At 39.3% G+C, this 23,716-nt stretch overlaps 1 long non-coding RNA gene across 1 annotated transcript; it reads left to right on the forward strand.

Annotated features, from left to right (window-relative positions):
* Positions 1 to 864: 864 nt before the first annotated feature.
* On the forward strand, positions 865 to 9,589 carry LOC131357286 (uncharacterized). Its single transcript, XR_009205246.1, has 4 exons — positions 865 to 2,291; positions 2,771 to 2,899; positions 8,665 to 8,826; positions 9,255 to 9,589. It is a non-coding gene; the product is annotated as an uncharacterized LOC131357286 (long non-coding RNA).
* Positions 9,590 to 23,716: the final 14,127 nt, after the last annotated feature.

Raw genomic sequence — 23,716 nt, forward strand, 5'->3', positions numbered from 1 at the left:
CCTGACTGCAAAACATTTGAGAACCAGTACAATCAACATGTTAGCAAGTCTGTGATATTGTTTAATCCTTTAAACTCCTAGGAGGCATCTATTAAGTTTCACTGTAATTACTAAATAATGCATCATGAATACTACGCTTTAAAGTGAATAATAAGCCAGTGATGAAAACACTGGATTTTGTTTGAGGATAATCTGAGATATATTTATGCCAAAAAATAAAAAATAAAATCACGCAAGGAAAGAAAGAAAATCTGACTTTAGACTAAACATGTCTTTGCCTAATCGACTCGATTTGGGATAAATGCATGAATTTAAGCTCTAGTGGGCAATTATAGTAGTTCATGCACTGAGTATTGGACCACTCACTAATTATTTACCATCTCCTGTATCATTTGAGACATCTAGTCCAATAAGCATTTGTGGGCTTTCATGTCTGAACTCTCTGATATGGATTTCAGAGCATGCAGTTGACGTTGAGATCATTCGACGCTGCACCCAGACGGCGAAAGAGGGGGGGGGAGCTCATGAGAAGCTTCGACACTCAATCACTCGTCTCAGTAAACCCGCCAGATGACACTTACAGCAAAAACACATTACCCGAGCCATGTTTTGTTGTCTTTGTTGTTTTGGTTTTTTTTCCCCCGGCTGCTTTGCCTGGGGGTCATTTGCCAATCCATATTACTCTCTCTCTCTCTCTCTCTCTCTCTCTCTCTCTCTCTCTCTCTCTCTCTCTCTATCTCTCAAAAGTTCCCCCCTCCCCAGCTCCTGAGTCTCTTCCTTTTCTCCTAAATTGTGTCAGTGTTCTCATGTCCTTTTGTAAACCTCTGTGTCAAATCCTCACCTTGGCATTTTGTCAGAGGTGAGCTTAGAGCTAGAGCAAGTAAGAGCATGCACTTGCACAGTACACACACAAAAAAGAGAAAGACGCGAAGGGAATGAAACGAGGAGAGCGTCTCGGCAAACTCGGCCAAACGCGAATGAAGGGAGAAAAAGAGGGAAAAAAGGTTCTCGACGACATCATCAGTCTGAGCCGTCGCTTTTTTTCTTGTTCCGTCTGAAGTTTGTAAAAGATTTTCATGTCATTAAGGAGCAATTAAAATGTCTGCCTGGCTTAGTCACGTAGCTTCCGCTGGAGTTATTCAGAGCTCCAAACCTCCGGCGCTTGTTTTTTCTGGAACTGGTGTGTCACTCTGGCTGCAGAATGATAGTAACCTGTGCTTCCAGCAGCACACAGTGTGTGTATGTGTGTGGAAGTATTGCAACCAGACAGCCACAGCGATGGCCCTGTCACTCATCCAGCCATCCGGTCCTCCCCGCGGGTGCCGAGACTTGTGGCCACGTTTCCACATTGAAAGCGTAAGAGTCTGGTGTGGACAGTGTCACAACCAGTGCTGGGAGGAAAAAAAAATGACCGATCCTATCCACACAGAACAGCGATCCTGCCAGGCATGCGCTTGGCGAAGAAAACTACAAGTCGATTAAAAATAACTCAATAGTCCACACCGTTAGCCTGACCCTGGGGTGAGAAGGAAAGTGAGAGAGTGAGCTGGACCGAGGTCAACCTTGCCAACACATTCCTTTTTCATACCCGTTGATTGGAACACATTCTCAATACCTTCTTCAGGAGCATGCTGAAGCACTTCTTCCAGTCCCCATAGCAACCTTGGTGGTGCGATGTGGAGCTTTCAGTGCTGCCGAGTGGACAAGCTGACCTCTCGTTAATTGCGGATATGTTCGGAACACACTGCTCAATGCTATCTATGGATTTGGACAGGGCCGCGCACGGTTATCGGAAATCCAGTAGGCTACCTACTTTCATATGTTTACCAAAGAAGACACCAAAATTGTTTTTTTTTTTTTTTTGCTATTAGCTAAAAGACACGGGTCACTCTGAAATCCAATACAAACTCAAATCACCCAGAAGCTATTAGCCCATAACGTGCAGGAGCTAAAGAGAAAACACATTGAAATACATGCTAGACCGGTGTTCCTCTCAGCTACAGAACATATTCTATGGAAGGATGTGTTCTAGTCTTACTTCCTGATTTTGTAATAAAAAAAAAATACCAACGTCTCCCTGCAGTCTACAGCACAATGCGGTACACATTGCAGACACACTCATCACTATTTCCTCATATCTCTTTCGGTTTCACTTTGTGTGTTCGGTGGTGATGTTCTTTCTTCTTGGCATGATGTAGACACAACTGTAGAGCACCAGGTTTTTTTTTAGAGGTAGTCATACTTCGTGATGATTAACTATTCTTGTACATTTCATTACTAACACCTGGATGGTAAGTCTCATAATGACAAAGTAGGAAGGGCTTCTGAATGCGGGTTTACTTTATAGGAAGTTATGAGTGTCATCTGTGGTTATTTGTTTGTTCATTAGTGAGGACTACACTGTACTGGAGGGCGTACTTTTTTCCATGTCTCTCTCTCTCTCTCTATCTCTAACACACACATACACACACACACACACACACACAGACCTGTGTTTCATTTACATCATTTACTTTTATCTTTCCTGGTTGTATTTTGATCTGTCAGTCATCCTAAGTGGGTGGGATCACTATTATCTGTGGTCTGGTCTGTAAGAGGCATACTGACATACTTAGTGTAGGATTTGCTGTTATCTTTAACAGACAGAGATCTTAAACCAGACAGTCTAAAGTTGTGTTTGACTCACTATTTAGGTCATAGGCCACCTTTAAGATGATCTGCGCGTAAAGGGCAGTTTATTCCCATAACAGATATTACTGTGGTTCCTCAGACCATGCAGATCTCAGTGTTGAAGCCTGAAAAACGGCCAAACTCTCCAGTTTTGGTAAGATTCCTGTTCTTGGCTGAATGGAGTGGAATCTGATGTGTTCTTCCGCTGTTGTGTCTCAACCACCTCAAGGTTTGTGCATTCTGAGATGCTTTTCTGATTAGCGTGGATGTAAGGAGAGGTTATTTTTAAGTTGCAATTAAATCAAAACAAATGCCATTTATTTTCCACTTAACTTCTACTTGTCTTCTTTTTGTCTCTTCTTTTATCAACAAGGTCTTTACACCCACAGAACTTCTACACACTGGATGTATTTGAGCGTCATCCAGCAGGAATGTAATGAAAGTAATGAAAAATAAAATTAAAATAAAATAAAATAAAATAAAATAAAATAAAATAAAATAAAATAAAATAAAATAAAATAAAATAAATAAATAAATAAATAAATGTAATGCTTTGGAAGTGACAAAAAAAAAGTCCAATTCATCCTATTTATCATATACACTCATGTCATACAGCAACATACTCAAAATACCCTATGAAAAATAAATAAATAAATAAATAAATAAATAAACAAACAAATGGAGGAATAAATGAATGAATAAGTAAGTAAATAAATAAATAAATAAATAAATAAACTGTTTGAAATGTGAGACATAAGACATCATAATGTGTACAGAAGAACCTACACTTACCTACAGTAGAAAATAAATAAATAAATAAATAAATAAATAAATACATACATACATACATACTTCAAATGTAATGAAAAAAGTCCAATTTGTCATATTTATCATATACACTCATGTCATACAGCAACATACTCAAAATACCCTATGAAAAATAAATAAATAAACAAATAAACAAACAAACAAACAAATGGAGGAATAAATGAATGAATAATTAAGTAAATAAATAAATAAACTGTTTGAAATGTGAGATATAAGACATCATAATGTGTACAGTAGAACCTTAAATAAAAAAAAATAAAATAAAATAAATAAATAAATAAATAAATAAATAAATAAATAAATAAATAAATAATTCAAATGTAATGAAAAACGTCCAATTCGTCGTATTTATCATATACACTCGTCATACAGCAACATACTCAAAATACCCCTTGAATAATAAATAAATAAATAAATAAATACTTTAAATGTAATGCGTAATGCTTTGGAAGTGACAAAAAAAGGCCAGATAAAAGAAATAAAATTAAATAAGTAAATAGATTTTAAAATATTAAATCACAACAATAAATAAATAAATAAATAAATAAACTGTTTAAAATGGTGATGTCGTATGACTCGAAAAAACACAATATAGCTTTAATTCCATGCAAGTATCATAATGTGTGCAGCAGAGCCTTAAATAATGAAATAAATGAATAAATAATTGAAACATAGTGCAAACCGTTTCCACAGAAACAACATTTCAGACACAATTGCATTATTTGTTGCATTCTTTTTATATCAGTCAGTCAATAAAAGTCTAAAAAAATAAAAAATCTTATATCTATAGATGTGGATTTTTTTTAAATGCCATATGTCTAATTTGGTCCTGTATATAGCCAGAGCGTTATAACTATATAACTGACGTACCCATGACTGACGTTTATCATGACTGTATCTCACCACAGAAACGGTTTCATCACTGCTGATATCAAAAGCAGTGCAAGAGAAGTGCTAATTCTCCTCCATCTCAATAGGAAAGCATTCTTTAGATCTGATTAACAAAGCAAGCAATGAGTTGAGGGTTTTTTTTTTCCTTCTTTTTTTGGCCTCTTCCTGCTGTCTTGTTTTCCACGCCTCTGACTTGCCCTTTCTGTGTGTGTCGAGCTGCCGCGTCACAGAGCGTGCGGTTTTCCTCTCCTCGCGGCACACAGGAAATGTTGCAGTGAAAAACAAACTCAGTCACCTTTTCCATGCTCTTCAAAAGCCACAGTGGCTAAATATAGGGGTTTCAATCGACCAAAATAAACTGCTTAAACAATGGTGTTTGGTTATTTTTCGATTCAAACCGCAGAGCGTTGTGCTAATCGTGTTAGTGGAACACGCTGAGTTATTCTGATTGCTTAAAACAAGAGAACTTCTGCGAGGCGAGACCGAGTGGCTACAATAAAACAGATTCTGGTGAACGCACACGTCAGCTTACAGTTAGCTTAAGTGCCTTTTCTTGTGGCCTGTGTTTTTGTGTATTAGAACCTCACGGCTCTGCGACCCGATGGCAGGAGTCTGTATTGATAAATAGGATTTCTGTCGATCGGTTCGATGAAAAATGATCGCATGGAATTCCAGCTACAGCAGGGTGACGTGTGTTAGAGACACCATCGAGGCAATAAAGGTTTTAGACTGCTATAATAATAGTAGTAGGCTTGTTATATAGCTAAGTAAGGCTATGGTTAACAAGATGACACCTTCTCTGCTGGAAATCTGTGACAGCACGCAGCGGTTTAGGTCCATTATGTCAATCTGACTGGCCAAGGCTATTTATGTAGAGCCAGAGAACAGTCACAAAGTCACTCTCTCACACCCTCTCTTTCACACATGTTGTCTCTCTCTCTCTGTCTTTCACGCTATCCTTGCTCACTTTTCCGTTCGCTCCGTTGTGTCAAAACTCAAAGGTCACAAGGTCAGCTGACCCTAAGAAAGTGCATTAGCAGCCTTCATTGTCTGTGTGGAAAGAAACCACCATGATATATGTTGCGGACACTGGGGACGAATCAGCCGAGGCTTAATAAGTTACTATGGCGACGCAGGGAGAAAGTGATATAGAGATACAACATTGCTAAGCTGTAAGCTTCCACACTGCCAGTCTGTAATCATTTGAACTCCTCTCTCCATGTCGTTAGCCAGGCTCTAACCACACCAGCCGGGTTCTCGTAAGAATGCTGCGGCGAGCGCCTCTACTGCGACGCTATTTACTCGAGAGAATCACCTCATAAACACACCCTGACAGTATATCCATCATGTCAAGAAATTATGTGTTGCTTGAAAAATAGCCTTCGTTAAAGCAGCCTCTAAACACCCATTGCAATCACGCGCCTATTGCTCAGCGCTATCAAAACGTGTTAAAGATCTCACACATCATAACAGTCCACAAACTCTTTTGAACCACTTCACTTTAACAGGACGTTCCGTTATAACACCGGTTCAGATCACGGGTTTGTGCTAAAGATCCAGAACGGGCGGATTTGTTCATTAAAACAACGCACAGTTGATTAAGCTGTGATATACACACAGCTGGAAGTTTATTACTTTATTAGTTGGAGATAATAAACTGGCAAGTGTATATGTGTGGCTATAAATAAATAGGTATACACTGAGCTGTTGTTTTTTTTTTTTTTTTATTGGGTATACATAATAAAGGAACTAATAAACTCACGACCCGAGCGTATATATAAATAGACGGTATGTGCTGTATAAACTCGGCGGATACTTTGAAAGGAACACCCTTGCTCATTCGTGTAATTATACAGTCAGTTAATCGTGTGGAAACAGCACGAAGCGTAAGATCAGGCAGATACAGATCAAGAGATTGAGTAGAGTTCACATCAAACATCAGAAAGAAGGGGAAAAAATCTCAGTCATCTCAGTGACTTGGCATGGTTGTTGGTGCCAGACGGGCTCCGAAAGCGACGATCTCCTGGGATTTTCACACACAGAATGGTGACAAAATAAAAAAATTCATTCAGAGAGTGGCAGTTCTTGAAGGGGGAAATGTTCACTGTTCATGAGAGAGGTCAGAAAACAGAAAACAATAGCCAGGAAGACTAACTCAGATAAGCACTCTTTACAACCGCGGTGTGCAGAAAAGCATCTCCACTATATAGCGAGGCAGACGGGCCGGGGAGCAGATCGGCTCGCCAAGAACTGAGGTTAGAGTCACAGGAAATGGAAAGAGTTAAAAACTGGAGAAACGTCAGCTGGTCTTTTTCCAATCTTCTGCTAGTGTAACGAACACCATAAAAAAGGACATAGGTATAAGTTGTGTTTTGAGGACAGCAGCGATCAGTTTATTCCTTAAAATGGATTCTGATTAGAAAATAAAAATATGATTATGAATTTATGTGTTCTGAGATACACTGTAACGTGTTCGGGATGAAAAATATGCTGCCTGAAAACATGCTCTGGCTCTTTGGTGGCTCTTTTTCAACTCTGTCATGTGGAGCTGGAGTTCCCCTGGACTCACTCCAGTCTCCCTCCTCCTCATCCCTCTCTCTCTCTCCCTCTCTCTCCCTCTCTCTCTCTCTCTCTCTCTCTCTCTCTCCCTTTCTCCTGTGAAGATTCCAATGCATCCTACTGGGCAGGGGAAAAAGACAGGCTTTCTTTCTTTCTTTCTTTCTTTCTTTCTTTCTTTCTTTCTTTCTTTCTTTCTTTCTTTCTTTCTTTTCTTCTTCCCAAGCAGGGCTTCATAGCTCCTTTTTGTGTGTGTGTCTGTGTGTGTGTGCGATGGCTGCTGACCTTTCGCATTGACCCTGAGCTAAAATGAAATGACTCACTTCCTCTTAGCGAGTTGTTTCGGCTTTTATTCCTCAGCCTTACGTTCCTACAGTAAGCTCTAATGTGAAGAAAAAATAAAAAATCAACCTGGTGCTGTGTTCACTGAAACTCCTCAGCCCACTTTGTATTGCATGCTGACAGTAGAAACTTGCAAATTTGCAGGTAGTCAGCAAAAATAAATGGAATATCAGCACGTCATAATAATATTCAGCGAACAGAACGGCTCGAATACAACCTTATTTTTAAAGTCTTCATCTCAGGCTCGGTTCTCGGCTGTCATAAATCTTTCCCCCCTCTATGCAATTGTGTAATCAGATAAGGAAATATGTTAGCAGTGTGATTCCTGAGGTGGTCTGAGGAGGGGGAAATTATTGCCAGGGGTTAATTTGAAGGGGTGGGAAGAAAGAAATCCAAGCTTCCTGAACTCCCTCAGCAGAGATGAGATCTGGTACTGTAACCTGAAAGAAATGCTCCAGGAAAATTTTCTCATCAGACGAGACAGCTTTTTTTATGTACAGCAAACAACATATAACCCATGTAACCTCTCCTTAATAATACGCACATCCTCTTTTTTTTTTTTTTACAGACTGAAGAGTCCATAGTTCCGCCCTCTTATGGCTTTTGAGGCTCACAGACCATTTTTATTCGAATAGCCCTTTTAACAAAGGATATTGTCACGAAGTAGCTTTGTAAGAACATACAAATTCGAGATATGAATTAGAAATTAGAAATAAATGCGCCTTGAGATGATAATTAAGAAGAAACCTTGAGAGGAGGACTCAAAAGGCTCATCCTCGTCTGAGTGACACCGGATAGAGCGATTATAAATCATTTCTCTTCATCACGTCTTTCACATTTTTTCGGTGAATTACATTTTCTGCCTTTATCGTTTATTCATGGTTATTGTGACCGCTGCTTTAAGCAGAAAAAAGCAGCTATTCAGGTGCACGGGGGTCAACTTGTAAATACTACGGAAAATTCAGTGTAGCTTCTCCTTAATAATAAGCCATTTCTCTATTTTTCTCTATTTGCTGACTGAAGAGATCATTGCCCAGGTCTCTCATATGAAGCTTGTTAACTCACAGGTCAAAGAAAAAAATAAGCTAGAAGAAGAAAATATGTGGGGTTTTTTTTCACATCCCTTACCCTTTCCCTTTCGGTGAATTGTTTTTTCTGCCATTATTGTTTATTTATGTTTATTCTGTCCTCATGATGATTTTCACGTGTACTGGGGTCAAAACTCGCAAACACTAATATACTAATATACTGCCACCTTGAACGTAATAATAATTATAATAATGATTATGTCCAGATATTGAACTTACATGAACTTGGAGCCAAGCAAAAAATACAAGTAGCGACTGAGTATAATGCCACTCATATCTTAATCCGTAGATATTCATCAAGAAATCAAGAAATGTTTAACTCTCGCACACGTTTGCGCCCAGACAGAAGGCATGGACGTTCGCCTCAGGGATGGGAAGAATGAAAACATTCGGGCTGCCTTTCCCAATCATGACCTGTTAGACAACTCCTGCTCCTTAGCATCGGAACATGGTGAGACATGTTTAGCTGTTGTTTATTACCTTATTAAACACTTAAATCCAGGCCTCTTTATAAGGGGGCAGAGTCATGTGGGGGTCCTATAAAAATCCAAAATTATAAATAACTCTGCATCACTGCACATATGAGTAAACTGTACATGGTTAATTGTTTCCAAACGATTTTATTTGAGATAGCACATGAGTAATTTTTGTTTTATGGTCACCTTGGGAACAATTCTAAATAATACAGCAACAGCAGTTCAGAAGATTTCATAACAATAAAGAACCTTTACGTGAACCTGAGGACAAGACGGAAGAACTTTAGACATAACAGTTAGTAGATAAGTGTCTTAAATTGATTTGGATTGTTTAAACGGCTGCTTATGGTGTGTGTGTGTGTGTGTGTGTGTGTGTGTGTGTGTGTGTTTTCGGTTATTTTAGGGTCTTGCTGGCTGCGCCGCATCTGTGTGGCAGAGTGAAAAAGAAGCTGCTTCCGTTTTCCACGCGTCAGCAATGTGGACTCTCCATTTCTGGGTCTGTGATATCACGGAGCACAGGAAGTGACATCACTTCCCTGTTCGCAGAGCTTGATAATTGCACCCAGACAACAGATGACAGCTGAGCTGCGCTGTGCTGGAAAATGGATATGACTGTGGTTAGAGGTTAGCCTCATAACAGGGTTGTTTTATTGGTCTCGACTCCTCTGGTTCTTACAGTACACACTAACACACACACACACACACACACACACACACACACACACAAGCATAAACACACAGCACATACACACAAAGCTTTCCACAGAACAAGTTGTACAGTTTTTATGTACTGTAGTGTCCACAATCGGGTCCAATAACTCTTTTTATTATGTTGTTTACCAAAAAATAGTAAAGTCTTTTAGTTATGTGATGCTAATTTAAGAATGTACAACTGGGACACTCTGTAAAGAGTCTGACAAAATCGTTGTATGTCAGTGAAATCTATTTAAAAGCATTCTTTTTAGTCTAATTCATATGTCATATATTTCAACTAAAGGGCAAGTGCTAATGGTTGTACTGGAGTGAGTAACACAGCCGATGTTGGGTCAGTATGGCTTTACCTTGACCTTTAACCCCATGTTAGATTCTACTCTTTCAACTGCTTTTAAGACAACGTTTGCATAAACTCACTAAATTTAACTAATTTAACTAATTTAACGTTGTAAACTCGTAACTGAAATAATAATAATAATAATAATAATAATAAAAACCCAGTTCTTTGTAAGAACGAAGGCAGACTTTTGGACTCCATTTAATTTGTGGCTTGATTCAATTACCAGCAACACAATGATTCATCATGCATGCCTTAAACTATTCAAAATAGTACATAAAATATTACAGCGATGGGTTTGGAGTGTACGGTAGTCATTAGTCAGTGCTATTTTGATTTCGACGAATATAATGATGGGAAGAAAAAAGAAAAGAAAAGAGGAAAGCAGTATGTTCTGGAATGACAACTTTCTGTAAAAGTACACACCCTATGGTTATAGTTATTGTTAGAGGGTGTGTACGTTACAGAAAGTTGTCAATCTGTTGTGAGTCCTGTGATCAGTAGTAGTACAGCATGTACTGTGAGGAGATGCATTGTGCCAATCACTCAAACACAAATGCTTCTACAACAACAACGACAACATTTTTGAGAATCATACGCTAATTATGAGTAGTTTGCAGTGAAATCAGACAAATAAAACCCAGCTTGAAATACTAAGAACGAATAAAACTAACTGCAGGGACAATTTTGAGCTAAGCTAATGTGACAGACTTTCATGCTAACCAGAGTTTTAGTTTTAAGTTTGTCTAGCACTTCATTCCTCTTCAGCAAAACTGCAACCAGGTCACTGTGGCTACATTTAACACCGACTAACCATAAACACTCTGTATAATCACTCTGTGTTAGCACTTTCTTATTGAACTAGGACTTGCAGCTAGCTGACCTTAGCAAAAAGGATGCTAGCAAAATTGTGAATGGAGACAGTTTCCAAGTTGTTTCTGTTGGAGAGATCGTATACAATTTGATTTATTTTTGTCAACACCAAATAAATATATAAAAGACAGGGAACTGAATTGAACCTTTCCGTGTCACAAGGAAGGTACTTCTATCAAAAGTATCTTTTGTACCTTAACTTAAATAAATAAATAAAAATAATTATGGTTTATTAATTATGGTAACTTGATTTTAATAGTACATTTTATCCAAGCAATGCTTCCTAGTGCTGTGTATGATTCAAAATGTTTGTTCTTTGTCGTTATCTGCTAATGTTTAATAGTGTGTCATGTACTTTTTTCCAACAGTATCTATTTTTGCATATAAGCAGCCCATGTTGGTCAATAGGCTGAATTTGAGCCTTGTAACAGAATTGCAAATCTACCATCATGGGCATGGAACAAAACAAAACTGTGCACTGTACTTTCCAACCACAGTCCTCCACTTCATCAGATCATTTTGCATAGTAAAATAGCCTCACTGCCAGAGAGTGGGAGAAAGCTTTCGCCTACCTGTGATACCACACTCACCTTTCACTATGTATATGCATTTCCTGTGCTGGTGTGTGAACGAGCCAGCATGCGCAACCTTCAATGTCCAAGGTGCTTAATATAAGAGTGTATTGTGGACAAATACAAAGATTGAGAGCCCTCAAAGTGGAGTCAAGATGTTGAATCAAGTAGATAGGTATCTGTGCACACTCTCTGGTGGAACGGGCGACGATCCTGCACAATAAATCATGTTTTCATCTAAATAAAGAAACCAAAGACAATAGGCTCGGTACCTTGGAGACTGAGAGACCGGGAGGGCTCCTTTGCCATGGCAACTGTGTGCTAGGATGAGCACCGTGCACAGCGCTGAGATGCGGACTTGGGCGTCGATGGCAGTGGGAGAATGTAAAGAATGTGGCGAGCATGAAATTACAAAAAAAATAAGTTTCCATATTTTCATATTAATAAGAGTTCAGTAACAGACGGCTCGGATTTTTTAATAATCTTCTGATTGTTAGAGGAACAGTACGTTCAGGCTTCATCAGTTATACCAGCTGCTTTGATTTGCTTCTAATAGACGTCTGAAAGGACTTGGATATCCAAAAGATTTCATAAAAAGTTCTAGAAATGTTTTATAGAATATTCTGGAAAAGTATTAACACTTAAGGAATAAGGAATAACATACATATGGGTGGTGCTGTGGTGGTCGGATATATGATTTTAAAAAATGTGTTATTATTGTCATAAACAACAATAATTCTAATGCTTTTTATCCATTTATAGTTACATGTTATAGTTAGTCATTTATATATATATATATACTGATCAGGCATAACATTAGACATAAGACTGATTATCTCCTCATCATGGCACCTGTTAGTGGGTGGGATATATTAGGGCATCTCCAAAACTGCAGCTCTTGTGGGGTGTTCCCGGTCTGCAGTGGTCAGTGTCTATCAAAAGTATCCTTTATGTCCTGTAAGTTGAGAGGTGGGGCCCATGGAGGCTCAAACCCACAACTTACAGGACTTAAAGGATCTGCTGCTTACATTTTGGTGCCAGATACCACAGCACACCTTCAGGGATCTAGTGGAGTCCATGCATCAACAGGTGGTCATTAGGCAGGTGGTCATAATGTTATGGCTGATCAGTGTATAGTTAATATATGTAGAACCTCAGTGAAAAGCTCGTTTCTGTCACCAGCTTCTCTTTCTTTCCTACAGAAGCAGTTTCCTGTGCTGGGAAACTTACTGACTGTTACAAAGCTCCGAACATCATAGCCTCCTTTCCATAAATGCCATCTAAACCTTCCCTAATGAAACCTTCCCCGTATAGCAACGATTATGCTCCATACAGGTCCCTGTGAATGAGCCGTTACCATATACATGCTGTTTATTACAATGAGTATGTTCCTATAAAAAGTATATCATTTGTGTTAGAGTTAAGGTTACTGTAGAGAAAATTAGCAGTGTGGTAAAAGCGGTGTGGTCGATATTTAACACCCTAGTTAACACAAACAGAGCATGAAGTTCAGAATTAAAGCAACACGGATATTATTAGCGACGTAACTAACACTTTTTTCATTCATTTTTTGAAATCGCAAAGTCAGTACACCAAGCATCTGCATTAACCAGTCTTCAAACTATTCATATAAAATTAGCACGACACCTTAATTAACAAGCTATTAACAAACTGGCAAAATTCCGGCTAAAAAGCAAGTTTGAACATTTCCTGCTGGAGACCAAAATTCAGAAACATGCTGCAATTTAATTGTTGCTAATTCATGTGGATTTATTTTTAGTCATGGGTTGAATAAACATTAGTCACTGCAGGTGCATTTCATTCAAAAGTCATCAGATGTCAATTAATATGTGTTAGCTTACATTGTTAAGAGAATTAAGAGATTAATATAATTCTAGAAAGTGATTCTTTACTGAGTCCCGTATCAGATGGTGTTAATTAAACATGCTGTTATAGGAAAATAATCAACGACGTGATGCTGTGAAGCAGCCTGTTATAAAGCGGAGTTTATATTAGCGTCCTGAAGTTGCTTCTTTCGTTAAAACAGCACATCCTGGAGTGTTTTATTTCACTTCTACATACATACACAACGTTAAATTCATTACTGAACCGTTTATAGTTGCATTTAATAATGTTTAAAAATCTGTGAGACTATTAGCGCTTATGCTATAGCAACTCGAAACAATTCTTTATTCACCAATTCTCTCTTTCTTAAAGTTAATAAGACAAAAATCCAGCTTTTTATCTTTTCAAGAAACTCTTCCCTCCTGAACATTTCCCTTCCGTAAATACAGAAAACTTCACACTATCAATGATTTTATAATTCCTCATAGATGATATTTGTTTGTCCAAGAGTATGTTTAATCGTCTATCCACGGATATGCAGATGGTCTGTAAATGAGCTTTTACTATAACTATTACAGTATAATAAGTCTGTTTATATAAACCGATGTAATATTTTTACAGCCGATGATCTTGAACATGTTGGCGAAACCTTATCAAAATTCGACATAACATTATGGTATAAAATGCCAGACTCTGAAAACTCTTGAACCCAGCATTCCTCACATCCATTGTAATCATTAAGGGGAATTACAGCACATCGTACATACAGGTCCATGTGCCGGCAGTAACAAGTGTGTACAAGTCTACACGTAAGTGCAAACGTACATGAGTGGGTGTATTTTTGTGTACACTCACTCACTCATTCTTTCTCTCTCTTTCATTTTCTCTCTCTCTTTCTCTCTCTCTCTCTGCCTAATGCTGAAGTGCAAAGCAAACACGCAGCAGCAGCAACAGCAGTCATGGGGTGAAGAGTGTGAACTGCCTCTTGTGTGTCGACTGAGCTCCTGTTAGTTTCCTGTGGTCACGGAACAAAAAGTGCTTGTCTGTGTGCTCTGTATCATAGCGGCATAAAGCAGGGGACCCAAACCGCATGACTAAAAGAAAATAAAAAGCGACTTCTCTCACACCTCATGATAGTGCCACCGAAGCGATGCATTCCGTAAAGGTTTCTTGTTTAAGGGTTTAAAGCTGTTGTCATCCCACACACGTCAATATATCACTGATGTTTAATCTTAGGCTAACCTCACAGGCAGATTACCACCCAAACCAGGCTGTGATACCTTTGTTCCACTGAAAAGGAGTGTTTATTTTGGCACATAATGCAGAGTGTAATCTTTCTGTTATCATTATTTAGTCAGTGTTTGTTCACTGGCACTGTTGGGTTTCTGTCCTGGCAAGTGGCTGAAAAACGAAAAAAATAAAACAAAACAAAAGCAAATCACAGAATGAACACAAGACGCACCGCTCACGTTTTCCCTACTAACCCTGCCAAGCTGTATCACTTTGCTAATCCGATGCACATTGTAACAAGCTAAAGTGGATGGTTATTTTGCGCATTAGCAATCTCAAAATCTTGTGCTTAAATATTAATGTATGTATAACATACATTATCCGGACATCAGATTTCTGACAGAAGGCCTAAAAAATGACAATAAATCACTAATAATTGGAATTTTTTTTGAATTCCAAAAACATGTATATATTACAGCGCTGTTAAATTCCTGAATCAGAATCTCAAAGGATTTGGATTCATTTCCTATGATATCGGCTTGGACAGTAGTCTTACCATGGAGATGTTATCGTTTCTATAGTAACAAGCTCACTTGCATTGACTCGTATGGTGGACGCTTAATGTAATCTGAGGCTAAAAATAAAGAGATTGCTGATTAACTTTCAGTAAGGTTTAGTTAACATTTTTAGAAGGAGTCTCCGGTGTCCGCATTTAGTACTTCTTTTTGTACCTTCTTTTTTAAGTTTTTTTTACCACAGGAAAGTCTTCAGGACAGAGGACTATTCTTGTAGGTAACATGACAGGCAGACTTAGATTATTATTATTAGATTATCTATAATATTAACATTGGTAGCTATATTTGCTTTGAAAAGTCCAACATAAAGTTTATTCAATTTTAATTGAAAGCAAATTATTCACTTCGGAGTGAATCTACTTTGCGCTTCTACGCATCACACCACCACAGCGTGGATGATTTTCCTATAACATCACACCCAGTTGTGTTTTATGCCCTACTCGACTACTCTCTACTTTCAAAAAGCTAAAATGATGTATTGTTTATATTGTATTTTAATTTTTTGATCCTGTGTATGACTTACTTTAGATATTTATATTTACTTTGGTAATATTTATACATTTGGCCTGGCTTAGTGGGTATCTAATTGTCTCGCACCTCTACGGCTGAGGGTTTGATTCGTGCCTCCATCCTGTGTACCTGGAATTTGAATGTTCTCCTTGTGCTGCAGGGGTTTCCTCTATGTACTCCAGTTTCCTCCCTTAATCTAATGACATGCTTTGTTGGTTGACCGACATCTCAAAAATTCTCCGTAATTGTGTGTATGATTGTGTCCAGGGTGTCCCTTGTAGCTTGAGTCCCCTGGGGTAGACTCCAGGTTCTCCCTGACCCTGTAGGATAAGTGATAGAGAAAATAGATGGATCGGGCAGATATATACAGCATGTTAATTTATAGCAAGGATGCAACAGAGCGCTTTAAACAGAGGGCATGTGGAAGCTTAGTGATTAAGGTGTTGGGCCAGGGATCGGAAGGTTGTCAGTTCAAATCCCAGGTCCACCATGCTGCCACTGCTGGGCCCTTATGCTGGGCCTTAATGTTCAGTTGTATAAAATTAGATAAGTTGCTCTGGATAAGGGTGTCTGCCAAATTCCAGAAATGTAAACGTAGAGATTCTGGATCTTTCCAAAAATATTATTGTATATAGCTTAATGCAACATCCATTCTAACACGTCTCTAAACTTGTATGATGCTTTTTCTATTGCATATACTGTACATTACCTTAAAGTGGGAGTCACCCACCAGTGATCTTGTGACTGTAGCCATTCTGACAGTCCTTCCTGATTTATTCAGTATTTCCCTCAAATCCAGCCTCAGCTGCTATACTGTCTGTCAGAACAGTTTGAGGCTCACATGTCCCCCTTCATCCTTTCTGACCAACTCTGTTTGGGATGGCTGTTTATATTGCATGACTCTGAAGTGTCCCAGCTTTCTGACTGTAGCTGAGGTTCAGCTGCCTGCAGGCGATATCGGATCAGCCAATTCATGGTCCGGCACGCTAACCTGTTTGGACTTGAAGCCCTCAGGCACAACAGCAAAATGGCCAGAGCGCTGTGTCCAAGCTTGCAGGAACAAATAGGATTCCTGAGGTCAGATTCCATAAGAGTATCTAGAGTAAATTTTCTTTAACTAAAAATTCCAATTTGAAAAGTGGAAAATGGAAAACTGTTGGAATATTTATGTGTGTGTGTGTGTGTGTGACAGTGTAATTGCATAGAGTTGGACTTCATTCAACTGATGAACAAGTGATGCACCAAGCTGAATGGGTTTCATGCCAATTGAGGATTCTTACGCAGTTATGCATAAAGATTTTATTTATATTTAGCAAAAAGTTCAAGCTACAAAGAGTTTCCCACTATTTATGTAAAAGTCAATTTCAGTTCCCTTTAAATTTACATTTATGTGCTCACGCACAACATACAGAAGTGCTTTTTAGCCTCATGCTAGTTCGCTAGGTGAGGAAGTGAGTCAAGCTCAAATCCTGCTAAGGATGTTAGTACAACAAAATGAGACAAGACTTGTTGCTTTTCTATAAATATACACTGTATGTACTATAGTAGCTGGTGGCTCAGTGGTAGGTTTCTTGCCTGCTATGCAAAAGGCCCGGGTTCGATGCCCAAACCCGTCACTGGCTGCAGTGCCAGTCCCAAACCCAGAGAAAATGGGAGGGTTGTGTCAGGAAGGGTATCCAGCATAAAACCTGTGCCAAATTGTTGTGCAGACCAGTTTGTCTGCTGTGGTGAGCCCTCACATCTAGGGAGCAGCCGAAACAACAACAACATACTATAGTAGTAACATCTACTACAACATACTGCCTATTTCCACTTTTAATCTTTCATGCATATGCAAAATAAACTCGATGTACACATCTGGATGTTCATCTGAATCCACGCAGTGTGTTCAGGTATTTCTTCCAACCACGAACCATGAAATCTCATTTGACTAATCAGCTTTTCCTCCCTGATAAGGTGCTTGTTAGTAAAATCAGATGGTGTGTTGTGTCAGACTGGAACCTGTACATTCATCCCTCGCTGTCTTTTTTTTAACAATCTGTAAATGAACAGAGTTAATAGGAATAATGCTTTTTAGCTGACGAGATTTGAAATTTTGGTAGGTCATAAATCAAATGTGAAAGTGTCTGTCTCCCAGAATTCGCTTGAGTCATGCCCGCCTAGAATTCTCAGGAACAATAAGAGCCCAGCCAGCTGGTTTAGTCATCACTCTGCCCTTCCAGTATTACACTGGAAGAAAAAAAAGAAACATTGCATAAGACACAGGAGAAGCGAACAGTAGGTAAGCCATCAAGAGTGAATAATTAGCAAGGAACGACTGCACGTTTTATACATTATTCAGCTTGATACTTCGATGTGGCGGCAACTTTGACATATAAGACATACATGCTAATGGTTTCCTTCGGGAATTTCCCCTTGGAGTCATGCATACACTTACACCTCAGACATACGATATGATATAATATGAGCCGAAGTTCGTTCAGCACCGAATGACCCCCGAGGCAGACACACACCCCATAGCCACTGATAGAACCTAGCACATACAACCTTTGGTGATTTTAAACTCTTTTTAAGAGCCCAGATAACAAGAGCAAGAGCAGAACTCATTTTACACAACTTGAGTAAACACAATTCATAGTCCCAGGAAGTTGGATACAGAGAAATTAGCTGTCATAAATTCATGAATGATGTGCAGTGTATACATACAAAGTGTACTGTCCATGCGTAATGCAAACACAAATTATATTTCAGCCTTTCACCACATTTAATGTCAACTAAACAGGTTTTAAAGAGTTCCTCGGTGTTTAATGACATGGTCCAATCAGATGATTATGAACGCTGCAGGTCCTGTTCAGCAGGTTTAACAGAACTGCAGTCTGTTTAAATCTGTTTCAAACCACAGCTAGAATGCTTTCAGTGCATTATTAAACGTTTATCAATTCCCTGATCTAATTAGCAAGTTAACTGTATTTATTTTTTGTTATTAAAAAAATAAGATGTCTTTATTCATACAACAGCTTCTTTGCTGTAGCAGTCACGAGTTCTTCAATAAAAGCGCTCTTTCTTCACGCTCCATTGTTCAGAGTCATTCACTACTAAATAAAAGGCCAGTTAACACCACATATATTTATGAAGCCATTTTAAAACATCTCACAGACGTGCACACGACTAAGCAGCATTTCAATCCGCACAGGTTCTGTGAGAAACCCAGGTATCCTGATGCATTTATCCTGCTCTCTGTCTCTGTTGACGTCCGTAATTATTCCAACTGAAACCTCACACTACTCCAAGTGAATGGAACAACTTATCTTTGTCACACACTTCCCACAATTTGTCCAAACAGTTGCTATGTTGAGCAGCATTACAGTACATCAGGCTGTTTCGATACTATTTTGGTTAGTTCACACAAGCCAGACGCTTGCAGGCTTTGAGTTTGACACCTGTAGCCAAAGTGATATGTCTTTATCGCAGCTTTAATAACTAATGTTTAGAGTTTTAAATGCACAATGCAGCCTTACACACTGGCCATGTGAAGCCTACATTTAGCTAAAAGCAAAGTTCCAATAGTAACTGGAAATACTTTCATAAATATACTCACAGTTTACTCACAGTTTTTCACCTAAATGCTAGCCATATCACTGACATTTTAGCAAGCTAGCTACTAGTTTAACGTTAGCTATCTTATTTATCGCTCACTAGCATTAAATGAAGCTTGTAATTAGTTTATTTGATCTAAGAGCGAGCTCTCTAACCCTACTTATCCATCACTGCTATCACTGATTAGCTGAAACACTATGTCATTAGGTTAGCTCACTAACTGTGCATGCCTTTAATGTATTTCATTAAGAAACGTTTTATGAAAGTTAACATATTGAACACAGATGATTACTGAATCTTTTCCATTCCTCTGTGGCCAAACTTCCTGCACACTTCCCCACATTTGTTTACATTTCCGCCCAACTTCGAACTTCCTGCCTGAGCTGATGTTTGGTCCATCGAGCGACTCTGGCTGCGCAGTTGCAAATAGCAGTCACTCGAATCCGATATTTTCAAGCCAGCTGTTATTATATAATAAGCATTTCTCTCTGTCATACAGAATTATTATACCCCCCCCTACACACACACACACAGACACACACATCTCCCCTTCCCCTCCTTCTCTGAGGCTTAACCTAATCTTAACTTGCATGCCTTATCTAAATCTTGTGTAATCTCACAAGTCTTTACCACACGTTCTCCTCCTTGAAACTGGGATAACATGGGATAATACACATGTCTTCCTTTCTCCCTCCTTAAGTCTGGGAATAGACTGTTGGATAGATGAGACATCCGAGGTCTAGCCCTCTGCCGATTTGTTTCTTGCTCTCTCTCTCTCTGTCCTCCACTGGACGCCCCCACTGGACGCACCTTTATGCTAATGACAGGGATAGCACAGAGGGGAGGTGGTGAGCGAAGGTGGGCGAACAGAACAAGAGAGCTAGAGAGAGTCTCCATCAGGCTGCCAGCCAGAGCCAGTGATTAATTCCAGCAGATGCCTGGTATTTGCTTCTGAGTGTGGGGGTGTGAAGATCTCTCTCTCTCTCTGTCTTTCTCTCTCTCTTTCTCTTTCCCTCCTCTCACTATCTCTCTCTCTCTCTCTTGCTTGCTCGCTCTTTCGCTTACTTTCTCTTATCCATGCTACCCCCGTCTCCACCCAGGCAGGCTGGCAGGACTTAATTAAATATTAACCAACGGGTGATCGAGTGAGTGAGGACAGACAGAGGCGTGGGTTTCTGCGTAGGTGCTGGGAGAGCCAGCCTTTTGTAACAAGGACCGGGAGATACCCCCTCCGCACACGTACACACACACACTTGCAGAGACACACACTAATAAGGATTTCACCAGCATGTGGGCTGGAGCAGTGTTATATCACAACAGGTTAGACCAACTGCCTACGCGGCCCTGGGTGTCTGGATCCCCCTCCCTTCCCTGTTGGGAAACACCCTCCCACAGCCCGGCTTCCATTTCCACCTCTATCTATAAGAAACTCACGCACATGGACTTTTCTCAGTGAAACATGATCTGTGGAGGGGCTTATCAAGGCTTCTTTTAATTGTTCAAGAGCTAGCATGGTATTTCTGTATAACTACTAATTTTTTTTACCTTAGTTAAATCACTGTAGCCACTTTTATTCATGGAAGCTTAGTGGTTAAGGTGTTGGACTACTGATCGGAAGGTTGTAAGTTTGAATCCCAGATCCACCAAGCTGCCACTGCTGGGCCCCTGAGCAAGGCCCTTAACCCTCAGTTGTACAAAATGAGATAAATTGTACGTCACTCAGGATACCAGTGTCTGCCAAATGCCAGAAATGTAAATGTCTTCAGCAACCACGAGGATCTGAAGCCTGTCCCAGAAACACTGGCTATGAGGTGGGAATTCATCCTGAATGGGATGGTAATCCATCACAGGGAAGCATGTACATACAAATTCATATTCATGGAAAGTTTGAAGAAGTCTAAAACTACCAGAATGTTTTTTGAAAGAAAAGTAGAGAATCCAGAGAAAACCCATGCCGAGTCAAGGAGAATACCGATGCAACCTGAGGTCATGATCGAATCAGAGGCCCTGGAGAGGTGATGCAGCAGTACTCTTTTTAACCACTCTGACACCCTAATTTGCCATTTTATAAGATCTACTATAAATAGTAAGTAATAAACTGGAAACTCTGTTTAATTGGGCACTCATAATAAAATATTATTTTAATTTGGGGCTATATTGAAAACACCTGAGGTATTTATCAGTAATGTATCTTCAGTACCTTAGTAATATTCTTAGATAGCATTACATTAGGGATGTGCAGGCACTTCCCTGGGAAGCCCTGTGATTCAACTATTAACTGATATCACTTTCCTCATCAGGCCCTCTTACAGAGGCTCGCAATTACTAAAAGGACACTTAAACTGATGCTTCTCTTTGCCAAAATGCATTTTGCCTGTGTGTTTCAATCACCAAATTACACGGGTTAAATCTAAAGGTGCATAATTAAATCACTGCAAAGAGTGTAATTAAATCATTGCATTTCTCTCCCCAAAGCAAAGTCTCATCACTGTAGGCCCGGGGGTAATTTCTCCCATTTCGAAGTGTAAGAGAGGCACCGCACTTGCACTGAGTCAGCAAAGGCCCATCGATCTGTCCTCTGCAACGTCCCTGCTCTAAGATCAGTGCTTTTTTTTTGTATTGCACTTTTTCAGGATTTTGCAAATGCATGAGTGTGTGTTCTGACTGACGGGGAGGATACCTTCATATTGAGCCAGAAAAACACTACCCCCCGCAATTAATCTGATTAAAGGCCCCTCGCCATGTCAGCAACAACATCCTGCAGGCGGTGTTGCCAAATTGGTCGGTTTACCACCCAATGGTTCTATTTTTAATCAAACTGGGCTGTGAAACATAGCCTCGGGCTAGCAACAATACTGAGCACAATCGCTCGATTCATTTATTACCAGTTTGCTCTACCTAATAAACTAGCACCCCTATGGATACATATTTACATACTGCATATACACTGAGTTACATTTACAGATCCAGAAATGTGTAAACCAGCAGCACAGTGTCTACTGAAGTAGAATTCCCATTTATATATGATTTAGTTACTTTAATTATTGTACTGGCTTGTAGTGAATTGGGAAGGAGGTTGTAAATCATGATTGGCTGGCAGGAAGGTGATCTGGCAACCCTGCCTGCAGTCCCAATTTGCCCAGGAAGGTGCTGCATGCTTACACAACCAGTGTAATGCCTCTATGTAGTTATAGAGTGCATTAAGAAAATAATAATAATAATAATAATAATAATAATAATAATAATAATAATAATAATAATAATAACAATAATAATAATAATAATAATAATAATAATAATAATAATAATAATAACTATCTAAGGTCCTTAAATAAATAAATAAATAAAAATAAAAATAATAATAATAATAATAATAATTATTATTATTATTATTATTATTATTATTATTATTATTATATACATATTATTTGGGTTTGTTTCCCCCAGAATGTCTACCAGCCTAGAATAAACAAGGCACCTACAAGATGCTAAGCCATATAATGAAATTTCCTCCCTGTATTAATTATAGGCTACATGCCTCAAATCAAATCAAGATTTCATCTAGTCAAATCATCTCGTAAATGAGTATTAAACCTAGCAATTCGCACAAAACGAGCAGATTTATTTAATTACTGCACCTAGTTAAAGTGTGCCTGTCTCTTTACTGATCAGATCTGGGATCAAGGATTTATACAAAACGTCACAGAAACCGCTGGAAGACTTTATTTCTAACAGCAACATCTGCACGGAGTGAGGGTTCAGTGTCAGGACCGTGTGTTTTCTCTAATAAACGCTGTAGTACTAACGCTCTATACAAATAACCGCAATTAATCCACAAGACTTTGGCTGTGTCCCAAACCCACTATTATGCCACCTACGTTAAATCGTGGTGTTTGTTGCATGTTGGCGTGTTTATTTTAATGTAGCGCGCGGCTGAGAATGCGGAGGTTCACGTGAATATATTCTGCGTGCAAAAATGATTCTTGTGTAGCAATAAAAAAAAAGAGAGAGAAAAGAAATAAACTCTATTTCATTTGGCCAATAAACAATAACGCATGGTTGGTTGGAGATTGTGTGGGGAAAAAAGTTGTCTCTCATAAATGTTGGAGCGAGCTACATAAAATTGTGCTGACATGAGTTATTGTGCTGGACTTCAGCTGCAATCCAAACCCTTTCTCTCTCACACACACACACACACACACACACTCGCTCTCCCTTTCTGTCTCTCGCTCTCTGGCAGAGCGACACCAGGAAACTCCAAAAAAGGACAGGGAAGTGGAAACCCACCGGAATCAGTCCTTATGTAGTCATGACCCTATATGGCATGGCGGAGCGGGGTCTTCCGGCTGGTGCGCGACAGGGAAACCCGAATATTACCGAGCGCGTTTTGCTTTCCGGGTTGAACTCGAGCGATTTTGCAGCGAAGAAGCGACGGACGTTTTTCTCTCAATTTATTGCACGGACATTAAAGTTCAAAAGCTCCCCGATGCGCTTCTTTTTCTCTCTTGGGCGAGCGTCATGTGTCCTCGGCTGCAGTGCCTAAATATGGGCTTCCTCCAGTCCATATATGGACATCTACGTCACGAGGGAGTGTATATAAAGGACTAGGGAA

The sequence above is a fragment of the Hemibagrus wyckioides genome, linkage group LG08 (genome assembly GCF_019097595.1).
Source record: "Hemibagrus wyckioides isolate EC202008001 linkage group LG08, SWU_Hwy_1.0, whole genome shotgun sequence".
In the NCBI taxonomy this organism is placed as follows: domain Eukaryota; kingdom Metazoa; phylum Chordata; class Actinopteri; order Siluriformes; family Bagridae; genus Hemibagrus; species Hemibagrus wyckioides.